General features: G+C 36.0%; 1 protein-coding gene across 6 annotated transcripts in view; it reads left to right on the forward strand.

The window, feature by feature from the left end:
• The window catches only part of LYRM7 (LYR motif containing 7), a 153,502-nt gene that overhangs the window by 85,335 nt on the left and 55,962 nt on the right, over positions 1-12,205 (forward strand). For 3 of the 6 annotated variants that reach the window (XM_064483816.1, XM_064483820.1, XM_064483817.1), the window contains one exon: positions 1,121-1,293. The exons of 1 other annotated variant lie outside the window; for it this stretch is intronic. The gene's annotated coding sequence lies outside the window, so the exon portion shown is untranslated. Of the gene's footprint in view, positions 1-1,120; positions 1,316-12,205 lie in introns of all 6 variants that reach the window. 2 more of the 6 variants (XM_064483821.1, XM_064483822.1) reach the window with 2 other exon arrangements.

Here is a 12,205-nt window from a genome sequence, read left to right on the forward strand (position 1 = left end):
GTAATTTCAGAAAAGCAGTTGATTCTGAGGAATTGCTGGGTTTTTTTTTTTATGGTTTTTATGGGATTCTAAGCATCTGTTCAAATTACATATTCTAGAAAATCAACCACTTTGGTGATGGTTTTGAGGGCATGAGGGAGAGTATACGATAAGGACTTTGAGGTTTGAGGCTTGAGCACAAACTACATGTATCACAGTGCAATTTACTGAGATGAGGACTGTGAGAAAGGAATGGATGTGGAATCATCAGTTCAGCCTGGACATGTTAGATTTTAGGTCTGTTGTTTGTGGACTCTGTTAAGTGCTTATATGTTTATTTGGAGGCTTGCAAATGAAGAAATATTTCTTAGGTTAAAAATAGGCCTGATGTCACACAGCTAGTTATTTGCAGAATTAGATTTCAAGCCTACGGCCCTCTGAGTCCAAAGTCAATGTGGTTACTGCTATGCTATGTTGTATCCACAAGGCAGAAAAACATGCTTGGCTTTGGCAGTAATAAACGTTCCCTGTGAGCTATTATAAATATAAAGCAGAGTTTGCAAGCTCAGATGCCAACAGTTTCCAGACAGATAACCGTGAGCTGGGTTCTAATATAAGAGAGTGGTGACATCTGTGGAGAACTGCAAAGCCCATGTCTCATCTGAAGGATTAGCTGCTGATCAGCTCCAACAGAATGTTACCAGGTGGGAAGGTGGGCCCAGTATTGCCAGATCTTCTTCTTCTTTTTTTTTTTTTTTTTTTCAAGAGAGGTCAGATATTTTCACTTTTATGTTAAATCTTCTGATTAATAAATGTAGGCAGGTCTCCTTTAACACGCTGTGTAGGCCAGCCTTGTGTGCTTCCACCAAACATAAGTGTGTTGCTTTCTACCTGTGGGTAAGAGTTGCACCTGGTATACTGTGGACACTACAGTAAATTTATATGATGGGAAAAGGGTGGTAACTGTGTAATAAGCACATTAGAACCTTTGAAATTCAGGTTGCTTAGTTTGAACATGGTGCTTAGTGAATCTGGTGTTTAAGTTCAGTTTTCATACGTATCAGTTAATTACAGGTTGCGAGGGAGGGAGGAATTGCTCCCTGCAGCTTTTTGCTTCCTAATTGCGTGCTTTCATTTGCAGATAGGGCCAGTTGTGAGTGTGTGGATTTTTGAGTAAAACCTCGAAGCCAAATGAGAAGACAGCTTCAAGGAACAGCTTCTACTGACAGTGAGTCTGCAGCCATCTGTATGCATAATATGGAATGTGCTCAACCCAGAGATAGCTGAATGGGTGGCTTCTGTTGACAAGGAGTGGTGAGTCTGACTGTCCCCACTGGTAATTAACCTAAAGCCTTCCCATAAAAAGAGAACTCCTCCTCCTGCATGCTTAGCATTACCGACTGTTGAATAGTCAGTTAATTTTTGTGTTACAGAGGATGATAACAGCACAGTTCAAGAGAATTTTTTTATCCCTGAAGTGTGTTTAGTGTATGGTTACAGTTTGACTTTCTTCTTCAGTTGGACACATCCCTTCCTTTGTCTGTATATTTTTATCTTTTATTTTTTTCTCCAGTCCAAATCATACTGTCCTCAAGGCCTGTCTCCCTTGATATATTCAGCCATCACTAAAGCGATGGTCATGATAGTTAACAGCATTCATTCTGACCTTGGTTACGGTGGGTCTTGTTACCTTCAGAAGTGCCTGTGTTAGGAATGGGCATGAGAGCCAGTTCTGGTGGATGGGAAGTAAAGGTGACGTCTGCAGGGGCTCTTGGGAAAGGTTTTCTCACTTTTGAGGAAGAAGAAGAGATGGTCCCTCCCATAGAGCTTGTCTTCTCTGGATGTGACATCTGGAACTGTTACAGCTGTCTTGCTACCAGCCTGAAGGTGACTCCCTTCCCTAAAGGAGGGCAGAGGCAAGAGAACTGCAGAGAAGTAGAACTGGAGCCCCACTCACCATGCCTAGACCACCTTCACTGTGGATTCTCTACTATGTGACATAATATATTTCCTTATTGTTTAAGCAGTTTTCCCTTCAGATTTTCCATTACTTGCTGTGGAAATCATCCCAATTCATTTGATTTCCCCCTTTTCTGATTACCCACTGTCTTTTAGTGTCTTCTGCATTTCTACTTCATGTCCAGTAATGTTGGAGTATATTGCCTTTGTAGCACACTGTAAACTTAGTGAAGTCAAGGGCTATGCTTAAATCCCCTCTGTGCCTTTAACCAGTGCTCTACTGCTGCTTCATTGTGCTTTTACAGCTTAAACTCATCTGTTTATTGCTAACATTAGGAAGATTATTGCTTTTTGTTAAATTTAATCAGCTAACTAAATGACATTCAGTTAGTGTTTCTAATAGTCTTATATTCAATTCACTTAGCTTTTCTGGGACTGCTGTCTTTATTTGTAAGTAAACATAATTTTGCTTTATCCTTTCCAGATTCATGTCTTAAGTTGGTTCACTTACTAACTGCATTGGCTAGAACTTGTAGAACATTGTGATTACAATGAGTATCTTGTCTTGTTTATTAATTTAAGGCATCTAATGTTTCATGAAATGCTTACATTAATTGGAATGTTTATAGTGTTTCACCTCTGAGCAGGAAGCCAGCCTTTTGATATTCCGTATAAGTAAAATGTAAAAGAGATCAACTTACTTCTGTTTTATTAAGAATTTTTTAAAATTCTGTTTTAACATCTGTGAAGGCCATATTTTAAAGCGTTGGCACTATGTCATAATTGCTCCAAATTAAAAATTGTTCACTTATTTTTATCTACTTAAATACTGTTCTTCAGTTTTAATCTCTAGTAGTTTAAACTTCCTATATCTTTGGTAAATTCACTATTATGCATTTAAAAATATTTTCATATACTTTATAATTTGCTGATTTATATTTATTTTAAACATATTTTAAAATGTTTATTTATGTAGGCCCAGTCTACGTAAATAATAGGAGGTCGATAAATATATTGAATAAGTTAATTTTTATAGTTATCTGATTAGTGAGGCATCTTGATAGCGTATGTTTTGACTAGTAATAGGAAATATATCCGTTTTACAGATGGAAGAAAAACTAGAAAATATATGTTTAGTATTAACAGTTGTTGTTTCTTGGTTTTTTGTTCATGTGGCTGATTTCTCATCCTACCGTTTTCATTCTGACTTGATAGCATCGTGCTGTAGGGTACCAGTCTACTCGAAACTGCCAGGTGATTTTAGATATTTGTCACACGTGCGCACGCACGTACATGAGGTTTAATTGATTCACCAGATGTGAGGGAACAAGGAAGTGTGCACATTACAGACAGTTATTAAAGTGTGGAGGCAGAGTGGGGTATTCATTTAAACATTGCCCCTAAATGGCTCTCAGTTTCTCCTATTCTAATGTGTAAGTGTCTATAAGAAAAGAGCTTGGGTGATGTGGAGGGATTAGATTAATGCCATTAGCTCTTCAATTTTCACAGTAGGATCAAAAATATCTGTTTATGTCTAGAAAAGGTTTTTGAAAGTCTTATTATAGTTTTATAGTTTAAGAGAATGGAAATTGATATTAAATCTCCAGTTTTTTGGTTAATGGCCCAGGGTAGAAGTATCTGGAAATAATTGCCATCTGAGGGGCAGTGTTGTGCTTATGTAAATAGAATTGGTGGCCTTAATGTCGGGCCACTTAGCAGGTAGTAATAGTATAATAAGCCTTGCCACAGCACCTGGGACTTATTGTAGCTGTTGCTCTATGTCCTTACTATAAAGGCTGTGATTTCCATGAAGAAATCATAAAAGCAGCCCTTTTGTGGTTTTGATTAAGGAGTGTTTTGTGGCAGCATGAGAAAATGTACTTTGTTTTGTGCTTTATGGACAGAAGACATCCTTTTATAAAAGAAGCCATTTCCTCTTTGAAAAGGAGTAGTCACATGCAAGACACCTATTTTCATTTATTATTACCATCAAGTAGTATTTGTGAATGCCTTAAAAACATGTTCACTGAAAAATACTTACAGAGAATATTAAGTAAATGAAATGTATTGATCTTAAAGTGGATATAGAAAATTTCCATCCAAGACCATATTCCAATGGCTGTCTCCCTGTTTCTGTAATTCTCTTTAAAACTCATATAAAACTCACTAAAAAAGTTCAGTGCTGTTTATATTGTCAGTGGGTTTTAATGCCAGATACTGAAAAGTAAATATTACTTCTTAAATACTGACCAACGCTTTCATACCTAATTACATCATTAGACATTTTAAATTATAGTTACTTTTCTGAGTCCCTCAGATATTTCAAACAGTTAACAAGGCATATTTACCAATAGAACAAACAAATCTTCCTAAAACTTAAATCATGAAAGTTTAATAAACCTATACATTTAGCATATCAAATGTTCTTGTCTTTCAAATATCTTAATAGATTATGAAGTACCATAATAAGTTACTACAAATATGTTTAATAGCGCGTAAGTATTAGTACTGTAAGTTTTGCTTCACTTCATCTTTTCCGTGTTGATCTCTGTACTTTTCAGAGTTAGAGATTTATCCACCCAAATGGAAACAATTGGCTTTCTTAGGCCAGTTGAGGTAATTTGGCTAAGGTAATTTGATTAAAAATTGTGACTGTGATGCTGATACAAGTAAAGCTATTTGGGTCAAAAACTATAAGAATGGATTTTGGGGCAAAGAAACTCGAGCCTGGTGGAGGCCCGGGACCACGATGTGCCTGCCAAGACTGAGCTGGCCTTTGATAGGACGAGTGCTTTTTTCCGGCAACATTTCTACCTGTCACTTAACAGACCTTTGGAGCACATTTCTTTCAGCTGGTACTTACTCAGATTTGTAGGTTTTAATTTTATGCAATTCAGACTATTTACCTGAAATGGTTTTTTAGTTTTTTTTTTTTAATGCTCCACGTTTTAAATGGAAAAAATTAGATTACCCAGTCAATTTTTGAAAAAAATTTTTTTTAAAGAGCTAGTTCTCTCAGATATTAAAAATGCAAATCTAAAACTATTCTGGTGTATGAGATATATCAGTGTTACAGAATAGAAATAGCCCCCAAATGATGTGGAAATTTAGAATATAATAACAAGGTGCATTTCAGATCAGTGGAGAAAAGATTTTTAAAATGGCAGTGTTATAGCTGGGTAGTCATCCAAAAAAAAAAAAATTCTGATTCTTGGCTTCATAGGAAGAAGGTAGATTTTTCCCTTTAAATTATTGCAGTTAGGAAGTCTTAAATAAAATATTTTTTGGAAGACTGGTAATACAGATACTGAATTGTTAGTGGGAATGTAGGCTGTTACATTCTCTTAGAAGGAGATTCGAAAAATATCTGTCAAATCTTAAAATGCCTACCCAAAATTAAAGTGTATAGACCCTTTATCCATCCATTTCACTTCTTGGAATTTATCCTATAGATAGATCCTATTTCATCACATTCCACATGTCTGAATTTACAAGATGATTCTTTACAGCATCTTTGTAGTAGTAAAAGATTAGAAGCAACCCAGCTTCCTGTCTATTGGAGGGAAGTTATACCCGAATGATAACATACAGCCTTTCACAATTGAGGGAGGCAGTTTTTTAAGTTACTGATATTGTCTGATTTCCAAGATAAAGTGTTAAGTGAAAAAGCAAGCTGCCAAATGATGTATATGGTCACGTGAAAATGTTTTAAGAAGAAAAGTATTTATACTTCTGTTCTTGTATATTACTACAATACCTGAGAGAGGCTATACAGGAAGCTAATATTGGTGTATCTTTTGAGTTTTAGTGATTTACTACGAACCTGACCAAAAAACAAAAGCAAATTATTATGTGGTACTTAGTTTGAAAAAAAAAAAAAAAACAGATTCATCGTATTTTTCATCTTTATCAACTCATGGGATCTCTAAGGGTGAGACCTTAGAGGTTATTTAAAAAAATGTTGTTTATTGTAGTTAAAAACAGAACATAAAAATTTACCATCTTAGCCAGTTTTAAGCGTATAGTTCAGTAGTGTTAAGTATATTCACATTGTTTTGAAACAGATCTCCATAACTTTTTCATCTTTCAAAACCGAAGTTCTTTACTCATTAAACATCTCCCTTCTTCCGCCTTTGCCAGTCCCTGGTAACCACCATTCTACTTTGTCCTCTATAAATTCAACTACTTTAGATATGTCATGTAAGTGGAATCATACGGTATTTTTCTTTTTGTGACTGGTTTATTTTACCTAGCGTAACATCCTCAAGGTTCATCCACGTTGTCATATGTGACAGGATTTCCTTCCTTTTAAGACTCCACTGTTAGGTATATTCACACTAATATTCTGTTGTGTGTATGTATCACATTTTGTTTATTCATTGGCTGGTGGACATTTGGCTTAATTCCACCTCTTGGCTTATGTGAAGTACTTCTGGCACTGGGTGTGCAAATATTCTTTGAGACCCTACCTTCAGTTTTTAGGGATATATGCTCAGAAGTGGAAGTGCTGGATCATATGGTAGTATTTAAAATTTTTGAGGAACCTCTGTATTGTTTACCATAGGAGTTGTACCATTTTACAGTTTCACCGACAGTGTGGAAGGTTTCAGTTTCTTTACATCCTCATCAACCTTGCTATTGTCTGTTTTGCTTATTTTTTGATAGTAGCCATGATAATGAATGTGCAGTGATCTCAGTCTACGTTTTTAACAAGCATTGTAATTATGTATTTCTTGTATACTTAAAAAAATTATCTGATTCATGTAATTATTTCAGTTTAATCATCAAAAATTAAACAGGTAATTACTTTTTAAAAAGTGTTCCTCAGTGTCCTTTGTTGCTTTAACTTTAGGTATGTGTTGTAAAATAAGATCCTCAGGGGATAGTATGCTTCCCTCTGCCTCCCCCGTTTTTTTCCTTCTGTTTAACCATGAATGAGTCGCTCAGGGAACAGACTAGGCTATACTTAACCCCAACGAATTTTGCTAACTTTAATTCTTTTCTCTAACATGGTTGAAATTCGAAGGTTTTCTGTGTTATCAGAGTTCCACTGACATACCAGTATTAAAAATTATGTTTTAATGAAAAGGTCATTTTTACTTAGCAACAGACTATTTGACCGCTGTTTACTTTTAATTGAAAATAATTTTACATTCATGATCTTGACAGTTTTGTCTGTTAACTTTTCCCACTAGATGAACTCAGTTATGAATTGTCTTTCAAGAGCACAGTCAAGCAGTGTTTAAGGATTTTATCAAGAGAAGGAAAGTACATGAGAATCTAGTAAAAAAATGGAAAAGGAGTGTAAATTGTCTTTCAGTTTTTCTTATTTTAAGAGATAATTTTAAAGGCATGAATAGTTCTCCATCAAAATTAATAGCTCATAAAGTATTTTCCATTTTGAGTAAATTACTTGCAGTTTTTTTTCTTGACTTGAAGTTTCTGAAGTTATCACAGAAGTGCCTCTTTCTTGCAAATGTGTATTCTTTAGAAGTATTTCGTAGTGATGTTTGAAACTACTATTCATACTGTATGAGTATCCAGCTATAATCTGTGATTAGATCATATATGTTAGAAGTCATTTAAAAATAATTTTTGCTGGACTTTGAGGTTCATTGCTATCCAGCTTACTGCTTTATGACTTTTTGTTTGCATATGTAAGACTGACCTGCTGCGTTTACTGTATTTAGTATGTGAGCTGATGAAGAAGGGTGCTAAGTGGTGGTAAGGCTTGGGGAGGGTGGGGGTGCAGTCCTCACTGTGAGTTTTGAGAAAAGATAATGAAATCCTTTATGTCCCTTTCCATAGACTTGCATTTCAAAGACTTACATTTTAATAAGAATTGGTTGTGCAGCTGCAACCCTGGCAACAAGGCCTTGGAGAGAAGAATTGGGGCAGCATTCCAGAAATGAAGGCAGGCAATGGTCTCATGTGGAGCAGAGCTACTGAAAATGATAAAAATACACAGCACTTAGTAGAAGTAAGACCTGTGCTTTCCCTGGCATAGTGGATATTGAAATTTTCCACACTATATTTTATTATTTATAAAGTCCAAAAGCTGCCGTAAGCTGCTCACTCAATAAGAGTAGCTACATTATATTCTGCTTTAGTATAAATAGTATAAATACTCTTGGCAGCTAGTGTTTCTGTGAATTATATCTAAAATGTAATTGTTGTTGGCCTGTCTTTGACGAAGTCTAGACATTTTCAAAACACAGGCTACCAAGTTTGTCAGATTTTTAAAAACAAGTTTGTAAGTTTTAATCATTAAAAAAGTAAATGTTCATAGTAGTTTTATTGTAAATTTCTCATGGTGTTTGGATGTTTTAGATTCCCTCGAATCATACGATTTGTTAAACATAACGTCTTTTCAACACTATGACAATGGCTGTATAATATGTCATTAAACCATTCATTATTACATTTTGGTTGTGTCCAGGGTTTCCCTCTTATAATAAGTGTTGTAGTAAAACATTTCTGTGCATACAGGTATTTTGCTTTCTTTGGGATTACTCAGGATTACTTCTGGATTTCCCAAAGTGATGCTAGTGTATTACATGTTAAAAGTTTGAATACTCTCTGAAAGTACTACTGACACACACAGTATTCTTAGCTTTTCTCAGAAGGAGGTTTTTTTCTTATATCTTATTTGCCTCTTGGAATACTGAAATCTTGACTTCTTTTATCTTTAATTCTAGGAAATTTATTCCCATTATTTCTTAATGTTTATTTATTTTTTTCTTAAAATGTTTTATTTCCCCCCCTCGTTCTGAACTCCTATTACCTGGATGTCCTTTTTTCATATGCAATATTTCCACCAGATTTTTGTTTGTTTGCTTGTTTCTTATTGTGGTTTCATAATGCTAATATCTCCCCTTTGTCCCTCAGTGTACATTCTTGGATCATCTAAATGACTAATTCTGCTTCAGATAGTGTGGGTTGTTCGGTGTGTTGTCTTTGTTTTACAGTAGTTTCATGCTCCAGGTGTCTTTTTATTTTAGCTAGTGAGCTAATGATTCTTTGGGAGAGGGGGTGTTATCCACTTCATGTGATAGTGTATATGAGGGAATGGCCAACAGCCAGGGCTTAGTTTATGTCAGTCCAGGTGAGTTTAAGGAGAGGGAGGTCATGAGTCTCAGGTCACATAGCCACCTGGCTGGCACCACTGAGTTGCTCTTACGTTCTTCTGTTGGTTGCTATTGTATTAGGCAACTTCTGATTAGGGTTTGTGTTTTAAACTCCTAGAAATAAATAATACAAATTCTAAGAGGTAGTTTCTTTGTATTATGATTCACCAGCTCTGTAGGGTTTTTTGGGAAAGAAGGACTAGGAAGAGAAATCAGTCAGTACCTGTTCTCATGAGCTTTCCCCTCCCAGGGAAGTCCTGACTTTATCCTGCTGACAAAGATCTGGGTTGTTCTGCTAATTTCTGGTGAAGGGACAATCAAGGGAAGGATAAGGGCAGAGTCTTAAAAAAGCTTTAAGGGAATCTGTCTTTTAACTCCTGCCACCCTTTACTGCTGACTGGTCACCAGTGTGCTCCCACGCAAATTCAGTACAGTTGTCTTTATCCCACCAGGTTTTGTTTCTTTCTTTTTTCTTTTCTTTTCTTTTTGGTTTGTTGTTACCAGAATCCAGATTTACTTCTTTTTTCCTCAGGACTTTATTTTGGAGGAAGGCACTGCAAACCCGTGATGGTTTTATCATCCTGATAGGAATTGGGTGACCTCGTTTGAGCCAGTAAAGATAGTTACATAGAGATTTTCTTTAAAGCATATGAAAATCTTTAATTGAATAGTATATGTATACCAAATGTATACAAACTGTATAAAAACAAACTCCCTGAAACCTTAGTGCCTGAAAACAACCTTAAATCTCTCAATTTTGAGGGTCAGAAATTTGAACAGGTCTTGGCAAGTCTTCTCTTACATGAGGCATCAGCAGAGGCCATTGGGTAGTCTTCAGCTAGCAGGTGGTACGGACTAGAGGATCCAAGGCAGCTTCACTCGTATGTCTGTTGCCCTGGCTGAGGAGTCTGGAAGGCCAGGCTCCGGTGGGCCTGTTAACCTCTGTCGCTATGTTTGTGGTCTTTCCAGCACGTCAGTCTCAGGGTAGATGGACTTATGAGCACAAGGTACAAGACTTTTATGACCTCATCAGTTCCAGATCATGACTTGAGCTTCATTCTTTTGGTCAAGGAAGTCACTCAGATTGTCTGAATGTAAGGTAGGGAATTTGTCTCTCTCTTGAAGGAATAATCAAGAATTTGTAGCCATCTTTACTACAACGCATAAGGTTGTTAGAATCTTGTGTTGCTGATAGTTGCTTTTAGGAGTATTACCACTAGAGGCTTGGCTCAGGAAACCTTGTTCTTACCTTCTCCCACCTGAAGGGGATTCTCTAGAGTCGAGGGAGATCATACGCTTTTTTCAGTTCATTTTTATAATGCTTTTACCTATAGCAGTGGTTCTCAAATACCTCATTCTCCAGGGGTATTTGACATTGTCATTTTGACAGGAGACTTTTTGGGTTGTCACAGCTAGCGGGGAGGTGTGCTGCTGGCATTTACAAGATAGGGGCGAGGGATGTTGCTAAATATCCCATTGTGCACAGGTCAGTAACACAACAACCCCCCCCCCCCAATCACCTGGCCCCAAAAGACAGTAACGTGGAGGTACAGAATCCTGCCATACAATAATCTTTCAGTGTCGGGTTACTCCTCACAGGAGAAGACTTCAGTTCATAGAAATTATAGACTAATGCTGCTTAGCTAATAAGTGGTAGAATCTAGTTTTAATTCATTGGGTTTTTTTTTCCTCTTTCTTTCTTTAAATGCTAGGTCAAGTTTCCATGTCAAATGCTATAAAAGATACAGTAATTTGGAGTCTGCTTTGATGGAGCTTTCAAGAATCAGTATGTCATAAATAACTATAATTTAAGGTAGCATTGAACTAGATCATAAAGAAGAATATAGAGAAAATGGTCAAGTTATGTAATGTGTCTGAGCTGTGGTTTATTTCTAAAGTAAGGAGAACACTTACCCCTTAGGATTGTAGAAATTAAGTAAGATAGTATTTGTCAAAGTACATAGAGTAATGCATGACTAGTTCTCAAAAAATTTTTTTTCCTTATCAGGGGTTTACAATTTAGCTGAACCTTTCTTTATAATTTAGGGGAATTTTCTATCATCATTGTGTGTTTTTTTTTTAAATATATATGAGACAAGAATAGATGGGAGAGTTCAAGAACACTGAATTTCTCATGTGACCCACTATGATTTTAAGTTTATGATCCAGAAATAGTCCATATTCTTTTGTTAATCGAAGTATAGTTGATTTACAATATTACTATACAGCATAGTAAGTCAGTATTTTTTATGGCTTATACTCTATTTAAGATTATTACAGAATAATAGCTACATTTCCTGTGCTGTATAATATATCCTTGTTGCTTATCTAGTCCATGTCTTTGATGACTGATTAGTATTTTCTGTTTCTGAAATCATCATCATCATGACATCATTATCAAAGTTTTCCATTATTACGAGCTTTCCTTTGAATATGAAAATGAAAATCGTTTTAAACTGCATTAAAAAATTTCCCCCGTATTGTTTCGGATTCTGCCTTTATAAGATGATTCAAAAAGGTTTGAACATTTTAAAAATTTATTATTCAGTACCTACATTGTACGTAAACAAGTAGTTACATCTGTACTAAGTTGGACAAGTAGTCTGACTTGGAACAACCACAGTTTTTTCTATAATACATTGAAGTGGCAGCCAGGCTGAATGCCTTCTGTTCATCAAGTTTGTAAGGAATCTGTGGTCCCCACCCCAGTTTTCTTTTTACATATTCCCACTAGAAGTATTGTGTGATAGCTGTGAATTTGGGTGGCTGCTCTTTGAGCGGCAGTCAAAATTTTGCTACAGAATAGCCAGTCTAGCACTGTGCTGGGTATTCATGAAAGAACCTCTGGACTGTGTGGTAGAAGTGAAAGAAATAGAGCCCCATCCTGTTAGAAAATGAAGCTGTGGAGACTTCCCTAGTTGTAGGAAAAACCATTCCATCAGCATGTCCAAACAGGAGATTTATGTCACTGTATCTGTCGCTGTATCAAAAGAATTTTTGAAAACCCAATGTATGGTATGATACAAAAACATTAACTTTTGGTGAATTCCTTGTACGTGCAATTGCTTTTTGTTTTGATTGTCACATATGCAGACATTCTTGTGGTTCCTTTTTCCCCTTAAAAAAAGCTTAGCTTTCTC

The sequence above is a fragment of the Camelus dromedarius genome, chromosome 3, assembly GCF_036321535.1.
Source record: "Camelus dromedarius isolate mCamDro1 chromosome 3, mCamDro1.pat, whole genome shotgun sequence".
In the NCBI taxonomy this organism is placed as follows: Eukaryota; Metazoa; Chordata; class Mammalia; order Artiodactyla; family Camelidae; genus Camelus; species Camelus dromedarius.